The sequence below is a fragment of the Odocoileus virginianus genome, chromosome 25 (genome assembly GCF_023699985.2).
Source record: "Odocoileus virginianus isolate 20LAN1187 ecotype Illinois chromosome 25, Ovbor_1.2, whole genome shotgun sequence".
NCBI lineage: Eukaryota > Metazoa > Chordata > Mammalia > Artiodactyla > Cervidae > Odocoileus > Odocoileus virginianus.
Genome location: NC_069698.1, coordinates 4,578,922 through 4,605,289, shown reverse-complemented (window position 1 = coordinate 4,605,289; position 26,368 = coordinate 4,578,922). Strand labels below are relative to the sequence as shown.

The 26,368-nt window shown below is 42.0% G+C and overlaps 1 protein-coding gene across 1 annotated transcript in view; it reads left to right on the top strand.

Annotated features, from left to right (window-relative positions):
* The first annotated feature begins 19,794 nt into the window (after window positions 1–19,794).
* BBX (BBX high mobility group box domain containing) overlaps window positions 19,795–26,368 on the top strand; it is a 283,080-nt gene continuing 276,506 nt past the window's right edge. The window contains exons 1-2 of the mRNA XM_020883608.2: window positions 19,795–19,930; window positions 23,087–23,158. The gene's annotated coding sequence lies outside the window, so the exon portion shown is untranslated. The remainder of the gene's footprint in view (window positions 19,931–23,086; window positions 23,159–26,368) is intronic.

The window sequence follows — 26,368 nt, the reverse complement described above, 5'->3', positions numbered from 1 at the left end:
ATTTCTTCATCAGCCAGACTTTGCCAGACTGGTCTTTCTGACATAAAAATCTGATTTCATAATTTCTTTGCTTAAAATTCAGTAACTCCCCATCACCTCCCAATTGATATCCAAAGAAACTAACCTTCTTTTAGAGCCTTTTTGCTTACATCTTCCTTATCACACACCCTAAGCTATTAAAGCTCAATGATTTCCACGTGTGAGCTTAAAAATATCTGGTTTACCAGGCATTACTGAAAAGTTTTGGAATTTAGAAGTAGTTCAGGCATCATCTGCTGACCAAACAAATGATATAGCTTAAACACATATGCATTACCACTGAATTAACATGAATGCAGTATATGTGATCTACTTTTATCACCATCCTTTTCCAAACTCATTTATTTGCTATTATGATTAATAAAATTCCTTTTGAATGAAACTATTTGTAATATATTTCTCAGTTATAGGATATTAAATAAAACTACTGTCATGTGCATTGGAGGCCTAATATTTTCATGTTAAAAAGGGATCCACTCGACTATTTGGAAATTACTGCTGTAGCCAACCCAAACTATCTGCAATTCTTTGAATGGGCAGTGACGTTGATTCTGTACATGTGGTGGATTCTGTGGTTTGGCTTGATCAACCTCCATCCCACCTTACTTAGAAGTAAGCAAGTGTGCCTTCCTCTGCCGCAGAGACTAGAAAGCTAATGGCTTTCTTTCTTAAAATTTTTTGCAGCAAGAGCTCTGAATGCACAAAATAAATGTGCTCCTGTGAGATTTAGAAATTTAAAACAGAGGCCACGCTCCTGCTCTCCTGGCGGTCTTTCTATTGGCAAGCAATTTTACAGAGATCCTCTGCTCTAACAGTCCAGTGGCAGCAGCATCAGGACTGCCTTCCTGATCCTTATCAGAGGATGACAATGTGTTCTTGGTCTGAAGCAGTCCAGGGATGGCCTCAATGGGACAGTACTACAGTCTTTTGGGAAACACTCCTGGTAGGCCAGCCTACAGCCAATTCTGGTCCTTCCATGATTTTGTCCTAATCCCCCATGAATCTTTACTTTCTTAAAATGACCATATTGCTTTCTGTTTCCTGTACTGAACCCTGATGAACACAAGTCTTTGAAAATATTGCTCTAACATGGAATCATGTCCCCTCTCAACCTCTCATACTCTTGCTCTCAGTTCAAGAGTGTTCTTTTCTAGGAAGCATTTACCAATCTCTGTAGCTGAGTCAAACACCTTCTTTTCTGCCCCACTCATAATCCTAGGATGGTGCTTCTCACTATTGTATAACAATGGTCTATATTTGTCCACTGTTGGTACTGCTTAGTTGCTGAGCTGTGTCTGACTCTTTTGGGACCCCATGGACTATAGTCCACCAGGCTCCTCCTGTCCATGGGATTTCCCAGGCAAGAATACTGGAGTGGGTTGCCATTTCCTTCTCCAGGGAATCTTCCTGACCCAGGGATTGAACTCACGTCTCCTGTATTGGCAGGTGGATTCTTTACCACTGAGCCACCAGGGAAGCCCTCACATTTGTCCATTACTTTTCTAAAGAAGTTAACTAACAAAGCCTCTTTGTGTTACTCATTTGTTCCCAGGCCAGTGCACTGTAAGGACTCATGAAGTGAATGAATGAAGAAATAGGAATGTCCATGAATAACAACTAACAACCCATGAAGAAGGAAACACAGTAGTATGTGAAAGGACGTGTAGTTTTTCTTGCAAAATGGTACCATGTGCAAGTATATTTAAAATAAGGATGGCCTGAAATGTCATAAATCTATATATATTCTCCTTAGACCCTTAACAAAGACAACCATATGGGCTAGACCAAAGATTGACAATTTTTCTCTGTAAAGCTCCAGACAGTAAATATTTTAGGCTTTGTGGGCTATACGATCTTTGTCGCAACTACTCGGCACAGCCATTTTCAAGAGAAAGCGGCCATGTTGCGAGTTTGAAAACTGACTCCAGACATAGGAGACTGAAGACAGACACTGGCCACTCCAGAGGGGTGGGTGACGGGTTTAATGAGCCATGGTGAGGTGTGGTGAGGAAAGTCACGTGAGGTGAGGTAAGGCACGTGAGGTGAGGTGAGGAAAGTCACGTGAGGCGAGGTGAAGAAAGTTACGTGAGGTGAGGTGAGAAAAGTTATGTGAGGTGAGGAAAGTTACGTGAGGTGAGGTGAGGTGAGGTGGGGGCCGTAGGTCTCCACACCCCTCGCCAGAATCTTAAAATTTTATACAGAGACCTTACCTGGGTTCAGTCAGTCATATATTCGGTCCTTACGGTCTCAACATCTTAGTCTCCCAAGGCTTCGACCTTAGAACAGCTCTCACTGAGAGAGAGAGCGGAAGTGACAGTGGGCGGAAGGACATTCCGAGACAAGGAAGCGTGTGTAGCACCTCCAAATGTGCCGGACCCACGTGCAGGTCAACCCGTGGTCCCGCCGTTTCTGTGACCTTCTCCAGCATACGCACGTGTGCACACACTCACATAAAACAGGTAATTTATAAGTAATGGGAATGATTGCGTGTGGTCCTGTAAATCTTTATCTATGAACACTAATATGTGAATTTCATATAATTTTCATGTCAAAAAACATTCTTCTGGGATTTTTTTCAAGCATTACAAAAATGTAAAAGCTATATAAAAATAGGTCGGGGTTGGAGTGAGTAATAAGGGTGAGCATATTTGGCCTGTGGGCAGTGGTTTGCAAGTCACTGGTTTAGGAGATTATGGAAAGATCTTGGTTTATAGTTTGGAGAGACTTTATTTTATTATTATTGCTGTTTTTTTGGTAGATCTTTGTATGTCTTTCAATTTCTTCTCATGTAAAATGAAGATTATATTATGTAATAACATATTACTAATATAATTAATTCTGATATTATAACAGAACTGGACATGGAACAACAGACTGGTTCCAAATAGGAAAAGGAGTACTTCAAGGCTGTATATTGTCACCCTGCTTATTTAACGTATATGGAGAGTACATCATGAGAAACGGTGGGCTGGAGGAAGCACAAGCTGGAATCAAGATTTCCCAGAGAAATATCAATAACCTCAGATATGCAGATGACACCACCCTTATGGCAGAAAGTGAGGAAGAACTAAAGAGCCTCTTGATGAAAGTGAAAGAAGAGAGTTAAAAAGTTGGCTTAAGGCTCAACATTCAGAAAACTAAGATCTTGGCATCTAGTCCCATCACTTCATGGCAAATAGATGGGGAAACAATGGAAACAGTGGCTGACTTTATTTTTTGGGGCTCCAAGATCACTGCAGATGGTGACTGCAGCAACGAAATTAAAAGACGCTTACTCCTTGGAAGGAAAGTTATGACCAACCTAAACAACCCATTAAAAAGTAGAGACATTACTTTGTCAACAAAGGTCCGTCTCGTCAAGGCTATGGTTTTCCCAGTAGTCATGTGTAGATGTGACAGTTAGACTATAAAGAAAGCTGAATGCCGAAGAATTGATGCTTTTGAACTGCAGTGTTGGAGAAGACTTTTGAGAGTCCCTTGGACTGCAAGGAGATCCAATCAGTCCATCCTAAAGCAGATCAGTCCTGGGTGTTCATTGGAAGGACTGATGTTGAAGCTGAAGCTCCAATACTTTGGCCACCTGATACGAAGAGCTGACTCATTTCAAAAGACCGTGATGCTGGGAAAGATTGAAAGTGGGAGGAGAAGGGGATGACAGAGGATGAGATGGTTGGATGGCATCACCGACTCAATGGACATGGGTTTGGGCAGACTCTGGTAGTTGGTGATGGTCAGGGAGGCCTGGCGTGCTGCGGTTCATGGGATTGCAAAGAGTCAGACACGACTAAGTGACTGAAGTGAGCTGAAAATGTTTTGAGGCCTTGAGGACAGGGCTTGTCACTTGTAGGTCTCTTGAAGTTCCTAAGTACTGGATTAATTTAAGTGTTTGACAGATAACATATAACAGTAAGGCCTTGAAGTTCTAGGTGTTTGGCAAAACTGTCAGTGAGCAGTATGTGTTTGGTAAAACTGTCAGTGAACAGGTATGAATATTCTCCCCTTAATTTGTTGCAAGAAAGGGAAGGAGGCAAAAATAATATGTAGAAGATTACCACCCCACTTTTGTTCCCATCCAAAAATGGACAAATCACCTTAATTGCAGTTTTCAATAAAGCAGATGTCAAGAGATTATAAGCCCACACATTATACCTGTTTTAGTTTCGAGGAGAAATTTTTTCTTGGAGTTTTTGAAAGACTCGAATTAGAGAGGTGGAAGGGACACCTCCCTCTACTCCCAGTTCACAGGTGAAAGTGGCTTGGATGTAGACTGTTAAAGGGTAGTTAGTGGCAGGACACCAAAGTGCTCTTTTTACTTTATCAGGCTTTAAAAAAAATTATGCTGCTTTCTTTTAATAAAAATTGTCTAAGGTTAGGTCTAATCATGGGTTTACAACTAAATCATGTGTTTCCCTGAGTTGCAAAGGATTTCTGTTATATAAAACACAGAGATATAGTATATGAAACCCAATTTCTTATTTTTTATTGATAACATTAACCATCACCCAAGACCGTAAATCAAGGATTGTGAGAGATGAAGATTCTATGACCTTACAGACTGAGTCCAAAAGAGATAAGCAGAAAAACCGTTCTTGCCACCTAATGGGCAAGAATCAGTAAGCTGCTTTCTACTGTTCTCCTGTTGTATTTGAGAAATTATTGAATAACACCCTACTTCTTTTAGGCACTCCAACGTCTCATTTTTGCCTAAAACTGCCCAAGTATAGTGAGCTCTGCACAACTTCACAAAAACAGGGAGATCCCAACCGCTCTGTGTTTGAACAGCTCAGAGAGACCCGTCTTGCTCATCTTAGAGATCGGGTGGAGAGGGAGGTGGGAGGGGGGACTGGGATGGGGAATACATGTAAATCCATGGCTAATTCATTTCAATGTATGACAAAAACTACTGTAATGATGTAAAGTAATTAGCCTCCAACTAATAAAAATAAATGGAAAAAAAAAACAAAATAAAAAAAAAATAAATAAAACTGGAACAACTATCTCTACCTCCAATCTCCATTCCTTGCTTCTTTTTCCATAACACTCACCCCACTTGGCATACAACATCATTAACTCATTTACTAGGTTTATTGGCTATTACATTTGTCCCCTCAACTAGAATGTAAGCTCCCTGATGGAAAGGATTTCTCTGATTGTTTACCTCAAATAGTGCCCTGCGCATAACAGGCCCTCAGGAAATATTTGTTGAATTAATAAACAAAATTGAGAAAATGAAGACTAGGGAATCAAGGCACATCTTGACATATCACATGGTTCCACTTGAAAAAGATTTGGACAAGATGTAAAGAAATGATGGGGACAGCAGAATCATAAGAGGGCGAAGGAAAAGAACACTCATTGAGTGTTACGACACGCAAGGGACAATAAGGAATGCCCGTTCCCTTATTATCACAGCTACTGTTATCCTCATCCTTGCAGTTGATGAAATGAGGCTCGATGACTTGTTCAGGTTTAGACAGCTGGTGAAGGATGGAGCCAGGCCTCAATGCTCACACCTGACTGCAAAGCCCAGGTGTCAGCATTGCTTTGTAACAGACTATGTAATGCCACCCCTATGAACCACAGTGCTGCTGGACCCAGCTCAGCATATGGACCTGATTTTATTAAAGTGGCTAAGTAGACAGGTTTCTGGTGTAAGATACTAGCAGATTCATGCTGAAGAGGTTTTGCTTTTCAAATTTACCACATAAAGGATGTCTATTTCCAGTAAGGTCTTCCCGCATGGCACAGTGGTAAAGAATCCACTTGCAATGCAAGGAGGATGCAGGAGACGCAGTTTTGATCCCTGGGTCGGGAAGATCCCCTGGAGAAAGAAATGGCAACCCACTCCAGTATTCTTGCCTGGAAAACCCCATGGACAGAGGAGCCTGGTGGGCTACAGTCCATAGGGTTGCAAAGAGTCAGACATGACTGAGCGACTGAACACACACACACACATTTCCAGTAAAGCCAGAAGCATCTCCTGGTGATCCAGTGGTTAAGACTCTGCACTGCCAATGCAGGAGGCATAGGTTCAGTCCCTGGTCAGGGAGCTAAGATTTCACATGCCAAATGGCATGCCCCTCTCTCCAAAAGTAAAATGAAATTGTTTCATCCATGAATTAATCCCCTAAACCAGGGAACTCAAATATCAAAACTTGTCATGTTGCCTGGGCAGTAGACAATGGCTTAGTGAGTTAACTATTCGCGGATTCAACAAATTGGGGCAGCCAGCATCAGACCCACCTCTGGGGCTTACCTGCCTCTTTACCTGCAGTCACTTAGGCAATAAACTCTTAGGAAGAAAGAGATTTCTTCCTCGACTTCACAGGCATCTTTCCTTTTCTATTCCTCACCTCAGAACTTGAGTTGACACTTTTGTACATATATATTTTTTCAGTTTATAGCCTGGAACATAGAAATATAAATTTTACTGACTTCATGGCTAACAAAGTCCTAGAAGCAGAATGAGACAGTAATCACAGGTATCTGGCTGATGTGATCAACATGGGTCTGGAGTAGTGATCAAAACTCAAGTGTTAGGGCTATATAGGTTGGGGATGTCATGGGGATATATGCCAGGGATACATGAGATTTTAAGGACAGAGGGAAGTGGGGGAGAGAAAGGTCAGCTTTAACCAGTTCAACTATGAAGAGGCTTGCGTAAGCCAGGAGATCTCTATGGATCCTAATCACACACTTATTCACATTTGCTCCATCCTCAGCTCTTCTCTTCAGTAACAGGGATAAAGTAAAAGTTTAGCTGTAACCACAACAAGCAGAGGAAGACAATTGTTTCTGAAGACTAGAAGAGACAGTAAATCATTTTTAATCAAGTGATTTGGAAAGGTTGTTAAGGTTGTTAAAGAGCAAATAGTTTTGTGTCCTGTGAGGGTTTTAGGGTGTGTCCCATAAATGTTTCATACAAGGTACTATTTAAATAATAGGCACATCCTGATAGAGAAGACTCTTGAGAGTCCCTTGGACTACAAGGAGATCCAACCAGTCCATCCTAAAGGAGATCAGTCCTGGGTGTTCATTGGAAGGACTGATGCTGAAGCTGAAACTCCAATACTTTGGCCAACTCATGCAAAGAGCTGACTCACTGGAAAAGACCCTGATGCTGGGAGGGATTGGGGGCAGGAGGAGAAGGGGACGACAGAGGATGAGATGGCTGGATGGCATCACCAACTCGATGGGCATGAGTCTGAGTAAACTCCGGGAGTTGGTGATGGACAGGGAGGCCTGGTGTGTTGCAATTCATGGGGTCACAGAGTCGGACACGACTGAGCGACTGAACTGAACTGAACTGAACTGATGGAGCCTGCGGAGTAGAGCTGATTTGTGAAGCACCATCATTTATGTGGTCAGGTCATTCTTCAGCTTAGATGCTGATAAAAATAAGCTGGGTTGGGATATTTATTTAAAATTTGGAGGCTTCCTCACATGTCAGGGCCAGGAATCTGAATTTGTAACAAGTTACTTGGGTGATTCTGATGAACCACACTTTGAAAGATGCTATCGTAAGACTGCAGAGCACTAAGGATGCAAGGGTGCTGCTGCTGCTGCTGCTAAGTCACTTCAGTCGTGTCCGACTCTGTGCGGCCCCATAGAAGCCCACCAGGCTCCCCATCCCTGGGATTCTCCAGGCAAGAACACTGGAGTGGGTTGCCATTTCCTTCTCCAATGCATGAAAGTGAAAAGTGAAAGTGAAGTCGCTCAGTCGTGTCTGACTCTTCACAACCCCATCGACTGCAGCCTACCCGCCTCCTCCATCCATGGGATTTTCCAGGCAAGAGTACCAGAGTGGGTCGCCATTGCCTTCTCCTAAGGATGCAAGGGTGACTCGGAGCTAAAAATGAGTTCTTGTTCGACTACAGACATATTAAGAAAGCTAAATGAGTCAAGTCAGAAGAGCATAAATACTTTGAAATTCTCCAAGGTTATCTAAGTAACTGTGAACCTCACTAGCTTTTGTAAAGAAAAGAGGGAAATATTTAGTCCATTTTATCCATTGTAATTACTGTGCTACTGTATTAAATTTTAGCAATCTTCCAAGAATGGTCCTCTCAAATCTCTCAAGCATTTTAACTATCATCCTCAGAATATAAAATTCCTATTTATCTTCCAGGGCTCTATATCACTGGACACAAAACATTATATGACAAGCCACACTTAAAATAAGAGCCACTATTTATTGTCAGAGACTGTTTTAATATGCAACATCTTGTTTGATTCTCACAATAAGCCTAACAGGTAGGAACCATTATAAACCTCATCTTACAGTTTATGAAATGGAGGACTAAGGCTTAGTAGGTTTTAAAAGTTTGCCCAATGGATGGAAACAAAATTTTTGGTGGCAAGTGTGCTGTAGTATATACAGAAGTATAAATATAATGTTGTGCACATAAAATTTATGTAATGTTACGAACCAAAGTTTCCTTAAGAAAGAAAAAAAATAAGTTTATCCAAAGTCACATAACTAGTAAACAGCAGAACCAATGTTTGAATTCAGATCTTTCTGACTCCAGAAGCACCAGCTCTTAAGCTCTAAGCAACTCTGTCTCCACTGGAAATCTTTGTCCATGAATATGCACAGATAAAGCAAATATCAATACAAATTGCATAGCTTACCAAAGATACACCATCCCGGTAAAGTTACAGGTCTATTTCATAAGAAATGACATAAAATCAAGCTTTAATAACACCTCTCCAAAATATAGACTCAAAATAAAATCTACATCAATATCCAGTGACTGCCATTCTTACCAGACATGCTTTAATTATGGAAATGGTCATTCTTGTGGCCAGCATGTAAACTTTTTTGTTCAGTATAGCTGCCACCTGAAACCTCCATTGTGTCATATTTTCTGAAATATCTTCTTATAACCACTAATACTTCAACTTCTTTTTTTCTGAATACTAGTAGTACATTTAGCCTCTTACTAAAATTTCTGAAGCAAACAAAATAATCTCTCCCTACCACTCACGACTACACACAAACTCTAGAGTTTTAAAAGAATAATAATGACCACAAAAATCATAAAAGGACATGTCCCAAAGTGGCATTGTCTTCTATATAGAACACAAAGCCAATCTAAGAATCTAAAGACCCCATAATCCAGCCTTTTTCCTTGGCTAAGGAAAGCCTCTTTACCCTTGAAAACAGTGACGCCTTCAGCATCTTCAGATCCTGCATTGCTCCTCTACTTTTAGGCTCCTCCATCACTGGAAACTGGCTCGCTCAGCCTCCATCCCTAATTCCAAGGAACATTCTGTATTATGTTGTGTATCACATCCATCTCTGCTGCTGGACCACAAGCTCCATTGGGGTGTGTGTGTGTGTGCTGTTTCTCAATTGGGCTCAACTCTTAGAAACATGATGGGTTCCTTAGTCCATGGAATTTTCCAGGCAAGAATACAGAGCAAGTTGCCATTGTCTACTCCAGGGGATCTTCCCAACCCAGGGATCAAACCCATGTCTCCTGTGTCTCCTTCATTGCCAGGCAGAATCTTTACCCCTGTGCCATATTTAGTGCATTTTAATGGGAAGCCCCCATTAGCATGGACCACATCTATTGGGTATCTCTTACAATAACCACAGTACCTGGCACAGAGAAAGCACTTAATAAATGCTGTTGAATGAATTAATGAATGCATGACCCATGATACTTAGTGGCTCCCAGAGCTTGGTTTTTTCTTCCAGCCTCACTAGGAGAATAGTGTGAACTTTAGTGGATGCCTCATTTCTTCTTTACTTCACTTGGGATTGAAAAGCCACTGGTCTTGCAGATGACCACCAAGAATCTGGACCAGCTGCTGTCTACTTGTCACTTTGTGATACCTGTTAAATTGCTGGCTCTTCCTCTTTTGGAGTGCTAGAGACAACTCCAGTCGGTGAAGGCAGATACAGCCTTTAAGTTGGGAAGGGAAGGCTGGACAGAGCGATGGGGGAATGAAAAAGCTAGCGCTTTCTGCTGCCTGCTTTTCTCTTGTGACCAGAACAAGTAAGACTGGGGAGGAGAAACAGGATTCTGCTGAGCAATTATGGTGTAGCAGGAAGATATAGATCATCAAAGGAGGCCTTGCCTTGTTACAGCCACTGACGTAGTTACCTCTGGAGCAGCTGGGGACTTAGAGGGCAGAGAGACCCTTCCTCCTCAGTCTGATGTTGGGGAACCAGATGTTGCTGAAATCTACTTAAGCAAAGGTTTCTTTTATGTTTATTTCTTCCCCCTCTCGAACTCCTACTCAGATCACACCTAAATGCAAAGACAGAGCCAAGGCTGGGTGACTTTTGAAGTCATCCCAGCATAACTTCTCTTCGAATACATTTTTCTTCCTTCCCTTCCTATTTTGTTCCATCTTTCTTTTCTTAACTAAGTCTCTCCTTCTACACTGTGACAGGCAAAGTTGCTCATTTCATTTCTCCTCTCTCAAATAGCACTGGCCAAAGGTCAGTACTTTAACAGACTTGTAACAGTCAATCTGATATTTGGAAAGAGCACTTTAGCAAATCAACAGGTTAGAAAGTTCTGCTTTTGAATGAAGAAGATGGTATTGTAAGACAAGGTGTCAAACGATGGAAAAGGAAAACATCCCTTTCCAAATAGCTAAATCTTCCTAAGACCTAGAGTTGAGTCCTCCACTGTAAAGACTTCAGCTGGATTTCAGGGAACATATTTAATGTACTTTTCTGAGCATTGTCACATTGTTCTTTAAAAACCATTCTTTCTGGTCAGCCATCCTCAGTAGATTTGTTTTTTTTGTCAATAACTCCATATGGTGAGGGTGAGACCAAAAATAAATTCACGTAAAAACCGTCATTGAATGCAAGCTCCCCCTTCTCCTTAGTTTTATCTCCATTACTTCAAAACATCATTGCTTTAGTTAGCTCCTCAACTGTGTGCCTCTCTTGTTTGTCCCATCCCACTTCAAGGAAAAGCAACCTTTCTCACAAGCTGTACTTCCCACATTGTAACTGTAACTTCAGAAAATGTCCTTGGCCTATTGCCTATCTCTGAGCCATGATAATCTCACTTTGTTTGGGGTTTAGCGTTGCTGTTCTGTTCTGTTGGTTGTTCTTTGCCATAACTTTACATGTGCAGTGATTCTAATAAATCTTCCCTTTCTTTAGCTGGGCTCCCCTGGTGGCTCAGATGGTAAAGAATCTGCCTGCAATGAAGGAGACCTGGGTTTGATCCCTGGGTCAGGAAGATCCCCTGGAGAAGGGAGTGGCAACCCACTCCAGCATTCTTGCCTGGAGAATTCCATGGATAGAGGAGCCTGGTGGGGTACACAGTTCATGGGATTGTGAAGTGTTGGACATGACCGAGCGACTGAGACTTTCTTTAGCTAGTGTGAGTAGATTGCTGTAGAATTTAGGAAGTAAAAAAAAAGTTTAACAAAATTTAAGACATCGCCTAGGTACTCTAAATGTGTTCCGATTTCCAAGCTCTATTGAATAATACTTGAGAGGCTTGAGAAAATGTGCAGCTAAGTTTGTACTGTTGTAGGACTAACAGAAATCTTTCTGGAATAAGTCAAGGGATAAAACAAATAAATAAACAACATCAAAAGAAATACTTTATTTCTAAATATATGTGGGTATAAAATCAGGCCATAAAAACTCTATAGTTAAATTTCTTGGGATTAGCGGGAAATAGGTGGATTCTGCAAATTACAGGGTAGTAAATGAGACATTGAGCCTAGATAATATTCTAGAAAGTGCTATGTAGTAGAATGCCCCTGACATCCTCCCATCCCTGTCCTCACTTTAGAGAATGATTTCTGCCTACAAACACCGAAAGAACAGCCCGCTGTTAGAGGCAAGTCCTTGTCCCTCACCTCATGGAACGAACAGCAATGGAGGCCACATGCTTCTGTTTCCTCACCTGATAATACTTATTGTCCTTGAGTTCTGTGACGGACCCCAATATTAATACAATTAAGTTCCCTTTTTTTAAAGCTTATCTCAGTGGCTTTATGGCCCTTGGAACAAAATGAAATCTAAGATAGGCAAAAAAGAAGGAAAGATCTGTGTATACTCAAAAAAATGGACCAAGTAATCACTAGAAGCCAGCATGGAGTCCCTAAGACTAGCCCAAGCCTATTTTTCTTTTGTAACAAGGTTAATAAACTGATAGCTCAGTTGCACTGTGGCAGTTGGAGATGTTATAAATCTCTTGTTTTCATCTGACTAGTATCTGTTTGCCTTCTTTTCTCCATAGTACTCCAGTTTTACTTTGGAGAAGGCTAATAGCCCTTTTTGTAGGAGTCTTTTTTTTTTAATCATTTTTTTTTTGTTTTCTTTTCAAAATATATTTGATACAAAATAAAGAATAATGTAACATCTATGTAAGTTATAAAATGAGCACCCTGAGTCCACCCAGAAGCAGAATGTTACCAACACATTTGTTGTTGTGCAGTCAGTCAGTCTTGTCTGACTCTTTGAGACCCCATGGACTGCAGCGTGCTAGGCCAGGCTCCCCTGTCCTTCACTACCTCCCAGAGTTTGCTCAAACTCATGCCCACTGAGTAGGTGATGCCACTGAACACAATGCATCCGTCTAAATAATTCTGTTCTAACTCAGCCCCCTGCTGCGTCCACCACTGCCCCCTCCTCCAAGGAACCATGCAATCTTGATGAGACGGCTAAGCAAAGCATCCACTTCTACTCTGAACAAAGAGTAAGCATAAAATTTGGGTATTGACAGGTGGATCCTTCCATTTCACTCTCTTTCGTGGCATAAAGAAAAGAGGATGGAAAAAAGTTTGAGCAAATTTATCATAATGATGATATTCTCACCAAAAGTGATCTCAGTCCCTAGAATTGACAGTGCCCTTGGCTTCTGAGATCTGGTTCTGCAGCTTTTTTTTTTTTTTTAACTTTTACAGTACAGTTAAAAAGAAAACTTTACCATTTATTGAATAGTTATATGAAAGCACTGTTTTAAGTATTTTACATGCATTATTTCTAAGAGCCTTCTCATAGCATTCCATAATTTTCTTTTTTTTTGTTTTGACTAACCAGAATTAGGAAATGGCAACCCACTCCAGTATTCTTGCCTAGAGAATCCCATGGACTATATAGCCTGCCAGGCTCCTCTGTCCTTGGAGTCGCAAGAATCAGACACTATTTAGCAACTAAATCACCACCACCACAGTATATTCTACCCATCAAAGAACTCCTCTCTGATAACATTAGTGAATAAAAATTTTATAAAGCCTTTTGACAAAGCCACATTAGATATTTTCATGAGTGGGATGCAAAAAAATATGGACAAGATGAGAATGAAATTACAAAATAATGGTCACCTCTGGGGAGAACTAGAGAGTCACTGGACCAGGGAAGGGGGCTTCAATGTTTTATTGTTTAAAAAGAAATCTCAGGCAATATCATAGTATGTTAAGTTATAATAAAGCTCCTACATGATTGCTATTTTATATTATTCTTTATAAATTTCTTTACGTTTAAATTTTGGAAGAGGCTGAGAGGGATCTCAGTTCCCCAGCCAGGGACTGAACCCAGGCTATGGCAGTGAAAGTGCAGAATTCTCACCACTAGATCACCAGGGAATCCACAGGTTTAAATTTTTAAAATTTAGGTGAAATTAGGTGACTCTACATCACAGGTTCAACAGCCCTGGCCATGGCAGTGCTGATTAAGATCAATGTTTACCTGGAGAAGGCAATGGCACCCACTCCAGTGCTCTCACCTGGAAAATCCCATGGACAGAGGAGCCTGGTGGGCTGCAGTCCCTGGGGCTGCAAAGAGTCGGACACAACTGAGCAACTTCACTTTCCTTTACCTAATGAGGGTAGGTGCTCTGGTATCTACCTTAGAAAATACTTTTAAAAATGACTTGGAAACTGTAAAGAAGGCTTGAGATTTGTGAAAGAACCAAGGATGGTGAGATCAACAGCAAATAGTTGAATAAAACAATCTGCATACAAAAAGATATTGGCAAAATGGAATTCTGAGCTGAATGTCATCAGCTAGAGAAAAAAAGAAAACTTTAGCATTTATTGAATAGTTATATGAAAACGCTGTTTTAAGTATTTTACCTACATTGTTTTTATCAAATCTGTTCAATAACTTTATGAGTAACATATTACCTTTCTGTTTACACATGAAGAATTAAAGACAGGTTATAAAATTTGTCCACATGAATTAGTAACTGCTGGAGACAAGCCCCAAACTCATGTTGTTTCAACTCCAAAGCCTTGAATCTTAACCACTATACAACAACGGGGTTATAAAGGCGCACGCCTCAGTTTCCCCCATTATATAACAAAATGGAGGAGACCCGGCTCATCAGCCCACATTTCAACAAAAGTTTGTTTTTTGAGAAGAAGCACAGTAAGGGTCAGCAGAGAGATGTGACTGCCAAAGAAGAGAGTTGCCTGTTAGGCTGCTCTAATAGAAATTTTGTTTCAAAGAGAAGGGAGCCAGGGTCATGCTGCGCTCCACACTGCCTCAGCCCCCACCTGCTCTGGATGGCCCACGTGAAGGAGCGAACTGACAAAAACAGGCCGGGAATCAGGAACAGGAAGAGTGATGTAAAGAACTGAGACTGCCTGGAAAAGGCAGGAAAAGGTCATGAGTGCTGTTTCACATAATTCAGATGGTCCCTGATAAAGGGGTTAGATTGTTCCATGCGGTAACAAGGGAGCTGAAAAAGGAACCGTGGATAACACTGAGGAGGAGAAAAGGTATGTTAAAGATCCGGAAGAATTCTGTAGTGCTCAAAACCAACAGAAGATGACATCGATTGTCTTGGGAAGAGAGGAGTTCCAAAGAGCTGGATGTATCATAGAACACCTTCCCTGTTTGGGATGTTGCTGAGGCTTCTAATGAGATGGTGGCTACAAGGGCTGGCTAATGCTAATGCTAGTGCTTACTGACTTTATTATCAAAACCATTAGTGTAAAATCACTGTCCACTTAGAGACCTATTTTTATGGCATGGTCCTTAAGTGACTCCTTGGTCATTCCCCTTTCCCCTCCCTCCTACCTAGGGCAGAAAGCTTGCAGAATTAGGTGTCTAGAACCTTAGTACCACCCCAGGACTACTACTAGCTATATAATATTGAGAGAATCATTGAACCTTTGCCTGCTTCATTTTTTTCATCTTTAAAATAAATTCCCTCTATTTGTCTCACTTACCTCACATGGATTTTAGTGAGTGTGACAAGCTAGTTCAAATATAAAGGTGCTTTAGAAAATTTAAATACTAGGCAGGAATAACCATGATGACTATATCGTACATTCTGGTCACTATATACCGGGGACACCCCAAATTCTCTAGCACCTGTCTCATCCCTATTCTGATCCTTCTTAAAATTCACAGTCCTTTTATTTGTTTGTTTTTGCTTTATTTTATTTGTTTGTTCATTTGTCTCACAAATCTTTGTTGAGTGACTGTTACATGTTAGGCAATGTACAGGGTGTTGTGCTAATCACCTGGAAAACAAAATGATGAATGAGATATCATCATTTTCTTCAAGGTGTTTGTCATCAAACAAAGATCTCTATCGATATACAAATAACATAACACAAGGTAAGGTATTTGAATGCCTTAATAGTAATATAGATGAAACGATACAGAAGATCACAGGAGAGAGGGAATTTCAGGATACTTTGGGTAGCGCTGCTCTAGGAAAGCAGGGTGTTTTCCCCTCTGTTTCTCTCTCCAACTTTGCTGGGATCCAGTAGAAGCTGGTTCTCTTCAAGATTATGAGCATTTGCATCAGTGCTGAGAAGTGGCCCAACTATCCAAGTTCTAGTTTTTAGTCCCTTTGCATTGGCCTTGGGGAAAGAAATGCGATTTTCTCTATTTTTCTCTTACAAGAGGAAAAAAAAGTGAAGCTCAGCAAGGTCAAGAACAAGTCAAAAATTGTTAAGTAAGGCGGACCCTCACTTCTGCAACTATCTAGAGTTTCAGTGTACAAAACAAGGCTTGTTTCAGACTGATTTATTACAAATTTGCCTTTTTAGGTGCTTAATAATGGCTACCCAATAGGATGTTTGCTTTATCCTGGTATCAGGCTGACATCCCTTTTATGTGCAGAGATGCTAGAATTAGTAGAACGCAGGCTAAAAGGAAATTGCAAACCCTGGGCAAGCAAGTTGCAATAGGTTCTATAAACTCCATATGATGTGAGCGTTAAGTCTTAGAAAAGTTTCTGTAAAGCAGCTGTAATTGGCTTGTATGTGTGAAAGACATAGAAAAACAATATTTATTAAATATTTAGTATATTACAGGTTTAAGCATTTTATCTGGATTGTTTATGGTTACTCTTATTATTCCTAATTTACAAACAAGGAAACTGAGTCTTGGAGTGACCAAAGAATTTTTCCAAGATTTTGAATAGCGATTGAATAAAGAAATAATGTAAAGAAAGGAAATGAAAGGTTGTTTATAGATGTATCACATATACACATAAACACTTGTAAGTGTACATTTACACACGCATTTAAATGTACTCTCCCCGAATTATTTTATGCGGCTTACAACAAAGGATTCATACTAAATAAAGTTAAGAAAATGGATAGTCAAGGCCATGAGAAGAATGAATATACTAACCACAAGCTCACCCTGGGATTGCTCATCAAAATGTGAAAGCAAGAAAGGAAAAACCCTTTCTTGAAGACCCTTTTTAATGCCATTTTACTCAGGAAATCAACAGTTGTTTTTATATTTGCAATCTTACATTATAAAAATCAAATAAAGTCCCTGAAAGTTAGGATTTTCCATATTTTTAAGTTTGGGGCACTATCGACATTTAAAATTTCTTGATATTTATTTTTAAATAAGATAATTAAAATTCTACAAAGTATTTCCTAAATGGCAAAATGCTATATAACATTTAGTTTAAGCCTTCTTGACAAGGCTTTACCTATCTTACAGAAGATTGGAATTCTATTCCATCGCTTCTAGGAACAGGCAATTTTCCTTTTCCAAAATCTGCTGTGCTGGGTGCCTACCTAGCACATGAATCCTTCTCAATAAATGATCTGCAAGAGAATACTGAATGATGACTTTTACTGCCACATAATGCCCAATACACCACCAATACATCATACGTGTTAAAAGAGGTGCTAATACCTGAACCTAAAGGTTCTGTGGGCCCATCAGTCTTCCAGTAGTCATTTCTAGTAATGACTTGCAACCAGTCATTTCTATCCACTGCTTTTGCATCTCTCCTGGTCAGTTAGTACCTGGTACTGTCAGAGGTCTCCAAACTTGAATACAAAACCCCTGGGGCATGTTGCTAAGACTATATGATAGGAGTGCGGAGAGAAAATGTTAAAACCCTTGCTTATTTTTCACCATGCCATGTGGCTTGCGAGATCTTAGTTCCCCGACCAGGAAGGGAACAGGCTGGGCAGTAAAAGCACCGAGTCCTAAACACTGGACTGCAGGGAATTCCCTTAACTTTCATTTTTATCTTATGCTTTTTCACTTCGTTTTTATGAATGTATGCTTCATAAAAATAAATAATATATTCACACAGTGGTACATTTTAAAAATGTATATAGAAATATACATATATCGAGGGTACTCACTCATTTTACTGATAACATGTGAGCTAAAAGTTTGAAAATGTAGCTCTAAATAATTCTGCTAAGCTAATTATACTTCAACCAAAAAAAAAAAAAAAAAACAACAACAAAAAAAACCCAACTTTGCAACCATAAAGAAATGAAGAATGTTTTCCTATACTTGGGGTTGAAGGTAGGGGCAGGCCGTGGGCTGATCTTTCATATTTTTCATAACATAAATATATTAGCAAATAATTCACAACATTTCACTTAGCAATTAAACATAGCAACTTGTGTTGATTTTTCTCTCTCTTTTGCTCTTCAAAAAACAGGACAGTGAAATCCTGAGAAAGTTTTTCTGGGTTTTCCTCTATCACTTCTATCTGCCTCTTGTCCCTGAAGTTTGTCATTTGGAAGGAAGGACTATCAAGTTATTCAAAATCTGTGTTGGGTACTAAGAGTCCTCGGTTTAATTTCCTTTGTCACTGGTATTCTGTGCTATCTTGAATAGTTCCATTTCTCTTATGATAAAATAGAGATAGTCATACTTAGCACCAATTTCAAAGCAGTGTGTAGTGTGGATAAAGCACACATTGTTCCTTCCATCAACTAAATGCAAAGCATCATTAATATAATCTTAACATCGGTTTAAATTGCTATTTTATATACTTTCCCCTTTTAAAAATTATTTTCCTTTAAAAAATAAGCAAAACATCCCATTTCCAAATACCACTGCTTGTTTTCTAAACTTTACAAATTTAAATTTTCTCTGTCTCTGTTTCTGGTTCCCATTCTTTCACACATGCGTACATACACACTCATTCGATAACTTTACGGATGTGAGAGAAAAATCTCAAGATAACTTAAGGAAATAAAGAGGGATTTGAAATAAGTTCTTTTATCCAGCTTTCCTTTAACTTTTAAAGCTACACATCTAGGCCATAAAATCGTGGTGTTTATTTAATCTTCAAAATGTTTGTGTTTAAGAATAATTCACAGACTCTTAAATCAGAAAGAACCTTAAGGAAACATCTAGAGCCTACGATAATGTCTTGTACACAGTACATGCTGAATAAACTATATTTAGTGACGGAACACTGGGAGAAGATTCTTACTGTAACTTAAAAAAGAAAAAAATGAAAACAAAATCCCAAACTAAATCTGAGCATTAGAGGGGCTAAATTAATTGCTCAAGACTGTGTAGTGAGTTTAAGAGTTGGGTCTAGAATTTATTCCTCATAGTTTCTAGCTATGCTGTTTTCCCAGCAACCTGTTGACTTGCTTATATAGCACTGTCAAATATAATCTATCAAAGACATATTATAGGAAAAAAAAATCAGAAGGCAAAGTCCTTGGGTTCACCATCTCCCAAAGTCACCCAAAATGCTCATATATGATGTGAAATATGTAAATATCATATATATAATATGCAAAATATAAATCTTGCATATATTGACTCAAAAGGTCTATTTTTAAGGAAAAGGGTCAACAGTCAACCTTCCATGACTTATACTATTTTACAGCACTGTTTGTGTGGCACACAGGTGATCCGCAGCCCTCTGACCAGTTAAAAGCAGAGTGGCTGTTTCAGCAAAACGATTATCTTTGTTTCTGTGTATTGTTGTGTTGATTTTTCTCAATTTACCTACGAATGAAGCATTAACAACTCGAATCCATTACCGTCCTAATAAACTTATCTTGGACTATTTTGGCCTGTGTGATAGCTGACCCATTGACAAAAGAAATCCAAGCTGATAAAGGTTTTCCTGGCCACTTGTTGGCCAAGTCCTGCTGTAAAATCATAACACAATGCACGCCTCTTCCATGGGGCACCGCAAGGCAACGATTAAAAAAAAAAAAAAAACACCTCACTTCCATATCCAGTGGAGTTGTAGTTTATTACGATAACCCTCCCAAGTCAAAAGGACACCCCTTTCAAGCCTTGCAACTTGGTGCAGACGGGGCTTTTCCCTCTCAAGCCACTCTGCTGGGCCTGTCTACCTGTCCGCTCCCACTGTCTACAGGTCCCGAACATTAGAAAATAGAAAACGTGATGATCTTTGTGTGTCTCTGTAAAATGTGTGTATGTGTGCGTGTGTTTGGGTGTAACGGGCCTGCTGTTTGGCCGCGCGGCCTGCCCGTCACGGAGCGGGCCAATGGCAGGCCGCCTTATATAAAATGAGTGTTTTCGGTCTCTCCGGGTTGCATGTACTGTATGTGGAGCAGTGTACAGTGAAGCGGAGGCAGAGCGGCTCCGCGAGCTCCTCTCCACTTTCCCATAGAGAGCCCCTGACTGGCCGCCGAGGGCGAGCCACACGCGCGCCCTCGCGCCCGGCGAGCCCGCGAGGTAAGCGCCCGCCATCCCCAGCCCTTCCCGGGCGCTCGCCCCGCACTTTCTGTTTTCCTACTCACTTGCGAGCCGCCGGGCTGCAGCCCCAAGGACTCCGCGGCAGGAGCAGCGGCGGCGGCGGCAGCCGGTAGGCTGGACTTGAGGAAGACGGAGGGGACCCCGCGCGTCCGGAGCCGCCGCCAGCCGGCCCGCTCCCCGGGCACTTTCCCCCTCCGCCAAAACTTTGGGTCGGGAGAGGTCGGGGGCGAGGGTCGCGGCGGCCGCGCCGGCGGCGGGCGGGGGGCGCGGAGGCAGTACCCTGCGGGCGGGAGGCTGGGGGCCGGGCTGGGGAGTAGTAGGCCAGCCGGTGCCAGGCTGCGTTTGCAACCAGCACCTCTCGGCAACACAGGCAGCGCCGCCCGCGAGGGGCACGGGAGCCGGGGCGCGGGCAGCAGCAGCCCGAGGAAAACAACAACAGAGCCCTCACGCCGGCGGGCGGCTCGTGGCCGCCCGGGGAGCCCCAAACTTCATCTCGGCGAAAGTACGTGGAGCCCCCGCCGGGGCTCGGCTGCCGGGGAGGTGGGGCCTGGGGAGTCGGGGCAAGAGAGGAAGGCACGAGCAGCCAGCCCTCAGTGGATTGATTGAACGTTTCGAGTGCGTCGGTGACCGGGAACAGTTCATCTGGAGAGTTGGGATCTGGGTGTTCCGGCCCCGGAGATCGGTGCCCTCTCACCGCCCCCCCACCCCCTAACCAAACGCGCGGCGAGTGGAGAAAGTGCTGTTTTAGTGCCAGAGTGGCCAGGAGGAAGAATAGGGGGAGAGGGGGAAGAGGGTGAGGGAGTCGGGGAGAGAGGAGGGAGGGAAGCCGGGGGGGGGGGGAGGGCAAGGGAGAGAGAACGGGAGAGAGGGGAGAACGGGAGAACGCGAGGGAGAGAGGAGGGGAAGAGAGGAGGGAGGCTGTGTCAGGATTTTGCTTGAATGTGGGATTATGTTGTGTCAATAAGTTTAAGGTGGAGAGAGCGAAGCCGGGGGTGGTGGCGGAGGGGAGGAGGAAGGCCTTGGCTGTTTAAAGTCTTATTTCTGAAGGTAAGTTATGGCATTGCATGGTCGCGATGACAGAAAACTTGCAGATCCTTTATCCGGGGATGGGGTCGACGGCTCTAGAAAGAGCTCCCCAGCCCTCTGAAGCCACACTCGTGTTACACTGTTATTTGCTGCGATCCGGGTCGCTAGTAAATTACCGAAATCAGACTCGAGGTTTCTTTTCCTCCTCCACCTCGTCTCGCTCGCCCGCCCTCAGAAATGTGTTATTATTATTATTATTTTTTTATTTTTTGGTATCGTATGAAACTTAACGTGAGTCCTGTAATTTACAAGGACCCTGAATCCAAGAATCTGGAACACGTTTATGTGTGAAATATCCGCGATCATTTCAGCTAAATGAGGAAGGTAAAACGAAACGATGCAAAAAGCTAAGACACAACATGTACGACAGAGGAGGGGGGGGGGAGAGGGAGAGACGGAGAGAGAAGCTATTTTTTGCTTTCCTTTCTGTAGAAAGGAAAATAAAGCGTGCATTCCCCTTCCCTCCCGGTGTGTAGGGTCTAGTCAGTATTTTAACTGTCTGAGGACAAATTAGTCCAGGTGGATCTCGTTGAAAAGTTTCGGGAGGTGGGGTGGAGGTGGGGGGGGTGGTACGAAGGGGAAGGTGGGTGGAGGTGGTGGGGGATGGGGACGCAGCGAGCTCTGCCTCTGCTAATGGTCATTGGCCTGGGGCTTTGAAACCATTGCCTGTCCTGCTAATGACACGTCCAGTTCCAGCCTCCCGGCCGCGGACGCCGGGCTGCCGGGGACTGGGGTACTTTCCCCGCGCGGGGAGGGGCGTTCTTCGCCATCCCTTGGGGTTGCCCACTCGCGGCGTGGGAGCCCCCCCACGCGCGCCCCCTCTTCTGCGCGCCGCCGCCACCTCTGCTCGCTTCACTTTTGTAGCCAGCCCGCGGCGAGGGGGCGCAGGGGGTCCCCGGTGCGGATGTCCCCGCGCGGCCACCCCGCTCCCGCCCCACGCGCGCCGCGCGGTCCAAGCCCGGAATGGCAGCGCCGGGCCGGGCGGCCGTGCCTCCCCGGGGGGCAGCGGAGGCAGCGGCGGTGGCGGCGGGATCTTCGCCGGGGCCCGCGGGAGGAGGAGGAGGAGAGGGAGGAGGAGGAGGAGGGGAAGGAGGAGGAAGACGAGGAGAGGGAGGTGTTTTCTGCCCAGACCGCCGCCAGTTCGAGCGGGCACGGCGACGGGGCCACCCCACTCGTTGCTTCTCCGTTATGGAAAGGTGTTTAGCAGACTTTTACGCCCGGAGTGTGGGATTTACACTTCATTTTTTTTTCTCCCCCCTCTTCCCCAAAGCAAGATGGACTCTATTCCCTTTCTCTTTCTCCCTCTGCCTCTGTCTTGTCAGCCTTTAAGATCGACATTTTGTACTAAGATGCAAACTTGATGGTGACCAGCAACAAAGCCGGGGTGGGATCCCTCGTTCCCTTCCTCCCTCTCGGGCTCCCATCTCCCCCCACCCCGACCTCGAAGACCTGGTGGCCCTACACCAGACACCGGGGGCTCTGGCGAATGTGTTCCCCGCTCGGTTCCGATCTCTAATCTCGGGATTGTGACCGGGGCCGGGCGTTTGGGCGACATATGTGGCCGCCCAGGTCTGTAGGGCTCAGGGCTGCGCTACCTGGACCCGCTGCCGTCGCCTTGCCAGCTCCGGCCGGCTTCTGAGCTTGGGGAGACTCGGACTGCCTGTCGATTGCCATGATTTGGTTCCTGGTGCATTTCTCCTGGGGGCGGCGATCACTTGTGCAAGTTGATGAATGATTACTGTGTGGGTTTGGGTTGTGCAGAATAGATCAACTTTCTGCCTTGTACATTACCGGGAGTAGGGAGAAAGTGTGCTGGAGACACCCTGGAATGCCATCTGGGCTACCCTTAGCCTCTGCCCTTGGAAAACTGGGAGCTCTTTGCCTTAATTGCCCCACAGCGCGTAGGGGTGGGGATGGCGAGAAGGAGGGGTTGGTGGGGAGCGGGCCCCCTGGGTTTCGGGGTCCTTCCTTCGTAGATGTTGCAGGAGTTCGCACTCAACTGTAAACCTCTATCATACTGATGATGTACGTTTATTTGATCCTTTATAGGTCACTATCATATGACAGAGGCTTTGCTGCAGTTCATCTTCCTCTCTGTGTACTTTCCATTTGCCTTCCTGAGTAAGTATGCAAACTCTTCATATAGGGAAGCTAGCTGGTGTTAGTAATGACCTAAGGGTCCTTACTGTACACGTCAGAAGATGCCTTGTTGGGCTTGTAGCACCCCAGAAATCTTGTCTCATTGAGTTTCCCGGAGCAGATTTTTAGTATTTAGAATTCGGCTATGGTTATTATTATTTTAACATAGTTTAAATGTCCGTTTAATGTTTTTCTGCAAATAAGTGTCATTTGAATACTTATTTTCTCTCTTTATTTCATAATGAAATTTTGCATAGAGTTGACGGCCTAGGGAATTTAATGCTAGATAATATTGCAGAAAGATTGTAACTTGTGAGTGGAGAGAATTATTAAAAGCCCAGGGAAGCATTGCCCAGAAATTACAGTATCTGACATTTGCTTACTTTTTTCTGGGTACTCTTTTCTTGGGAACTTGTGCTGTTTATCACACTTAGCCTTGTAGTAGGGAAGGTGGACTGGGCAGTGTAGTAAATCTAGCATTTAGCATATCAGCTTGATTCAGAAGCAAATAACTGTCCTAATGCATTGAATTTGCTTCAAAATTTATAAATTTGGAGAAATTGGGTATATTTTGACAGTCTGTGTATGTGAAAAATAGCAACTTTGAAATCTGTTGCTAAGTGCTTTTTTCAGATCTGTGCCCCTAATTGGAAAAGTTGGTGAAATAACGTGGGACAGTAAGTGCCTAAAACGTTTGTTTTTGAGAAGTAGCCCCCTAGGTGAAAACGGAGGGTTTAACATTTGAAAGCAGCATGGTAAGCCCAAACTTCAGAAAACCAACTTGTAATTTTGCTTCTCCACTGCAAGAAACACCTCAGGTATTCTTACATTGCTGACAATTTAAGAAAACTGGTCATACAAATTATGTAAATCAGTTTTGGTGCTTTGTAATAGTATCATACTGAAGACAGACTATATTTTGTGAATGAAAATGAACTTGAATTCAATTTTCCATAAAAGAAAAAGAAAAGGGGCCTTATTTTGTTTGGTTCCCTGACTTGCTGGGATGCTGTGTGTCACCAAAAGATTGTCTTAATATTGAGAGAAATTGAATTTGAAGGCCAAGCTTTTCTGGTAGTGTTTCTGTATGGTAGCAAAGTATACTTTGACATTGCTGAGAACTTAAGATGATATATAACAGAAGCTCTGTATCCAGCTTTCTTTAATGGAATGTAAATTATCTTGTTATTTCAGATAGTTAGGAGAGCCTCCTAATACGTCACATGCATAACAGTCAGAATGAGATGGGTCTGTAAGATGAATTTAGTGCATACTGAAATATGGGATTTCAGCCTCTTTGATTTTTTTTTTTAAGCTTGTTTGCAAGAGAAGTTTTTCATTTTTGAACATATGGCAAGAGTATTCAAAACGCATTCCTGATTACTAAAGAACACCACATTTATACATGTGAGGCACATTATTTTGTTCACTGTCGCAAACTTTTAATGTTAGTTCTTTCCCCATGGAAATATGTTTTAACAATTCAGAATTTAAAATGGGAATCAGTAATTTCCAGAATAAAAGCTATCTGATGAGTTCTTGCATTTGTTTGAGATATCAAATAACTGCTTCATTAAAATAGTATTTTCAAGCAAAGTCTTGGTCTTTGAAGTCAGAGTAGTTTTTATAGTGTAAAACTTGAAGGAGTGATTTGAAAAAGTCACACTGACAATGAAATACAAGTTATTTGGCTTGGTTTATAAGGTTTCAGTTTTCAAGATAAGATTTTGGATAAGGGTTTTGCTTCTATATGCCCAAGAGTTTTCAAACCTATTTTATTATTCTGCATACCTCTATTAAATTCTGAAACTGAAGTCTTAATTTGCGTTTCACATTTATTGAAAGAGGGGTTCATCTGTGTTATATCTTAGTGGTACATCTTTGGATGTATTATGGCAGTTTTAGGAAGAATCTTCCTCTAGGGTCTTAGATACTAACAGAACTTTGCAATTTTGACATTTTCTTTTTTTTATATCCATCTTGATGTTTATATCCAAATTAAAAAGTTCCCGGTTTGTGAGTTTGTGAAGTAGCTCTGCTTTTAATGTATATCTAGGTCTGCGGTACAACTTGAAAAGTGTGTAGGACCTTTGACCTTATAGATTTGTTCTTTATACTTCATCCATTGAAATAGGTTCGTTTAGACATTGAATTTAAAACATAGCTCTGAGTGAAAGCGAGGATGAACATATAATTATGGTTTGCTTGTGCTGTAAGTTAACTATGTAATTGATAATATTTTTTGTATATAGTTAAAGAAAGACCAACAGCCTTAAAATAATGTGGCACAACTCATGAAAGTCTAATTCATCAGCTAAAGTTTTTATAAAGCCATATATTTCAGTAAAATTACAGATGTAATTTCTAATTATTAATCATCAGTCAATATACTTAATGGTTTATGTTTTCCTACATTTCATAAAGAATATGGTTAAAGCAAGGGCCATATTTTTAATGGGATCTTACCATGAATATCAATTACTTTAATATTAGAAGTCTTTAATAGAAGTGATAAAGACTTCACAGTTCAACCTTATTAAAAGAAGTTTTTGAAAATAGCCTCACTATAGATATGCCTGATTTTGCTATACTAAAAGAAATCCCTGGAATTACTAGTCCGTTGCAAGAGTGCAGAAATGTTTAAAATTGTATTTTTAAATGCTCTGAATTACTAAATATAGGCAATTAATTTGGCATGTCGCATCACCACCAGTGTGGCATATATTTTAAAATTTAAGCTTAAACAGGTGTTTAACTTAAGAAGAAGACACTTTTCTTGAACTTGTAGTTTGAGGTCCACCTTGTTTTTAACATTTCCTTACCAAGGGCACCTTTTAAAATAGGTCTGACTGGTATCTCCTGTATTTTTAATCAGCTTCCTTCTTCTCACTATGAAATGAAGACAGACCCAAATTATAAAAACATGGTAACTTCACCCCTTCATTTTTATTACATGCCCCAAGTAAATTGGATGCAAGTGGTCCTCAGGCTATACTTTGAGAAACACTGCTCTGAAGGTAGTAAAAACTAAGGCTAAATATTGAATGGGCGTTCTTCCATCTTGAGGATTCTGCTCTCTGATTCCATCAGTGAGCTTTGTGCCACCTCACGGGCAGTCGTAGCACACTGTGTCAGATGGTAGAGATCGCTGTGTTTTAAGTCGTACCTGAGGAGGGCACCTTTTGGGCTTAG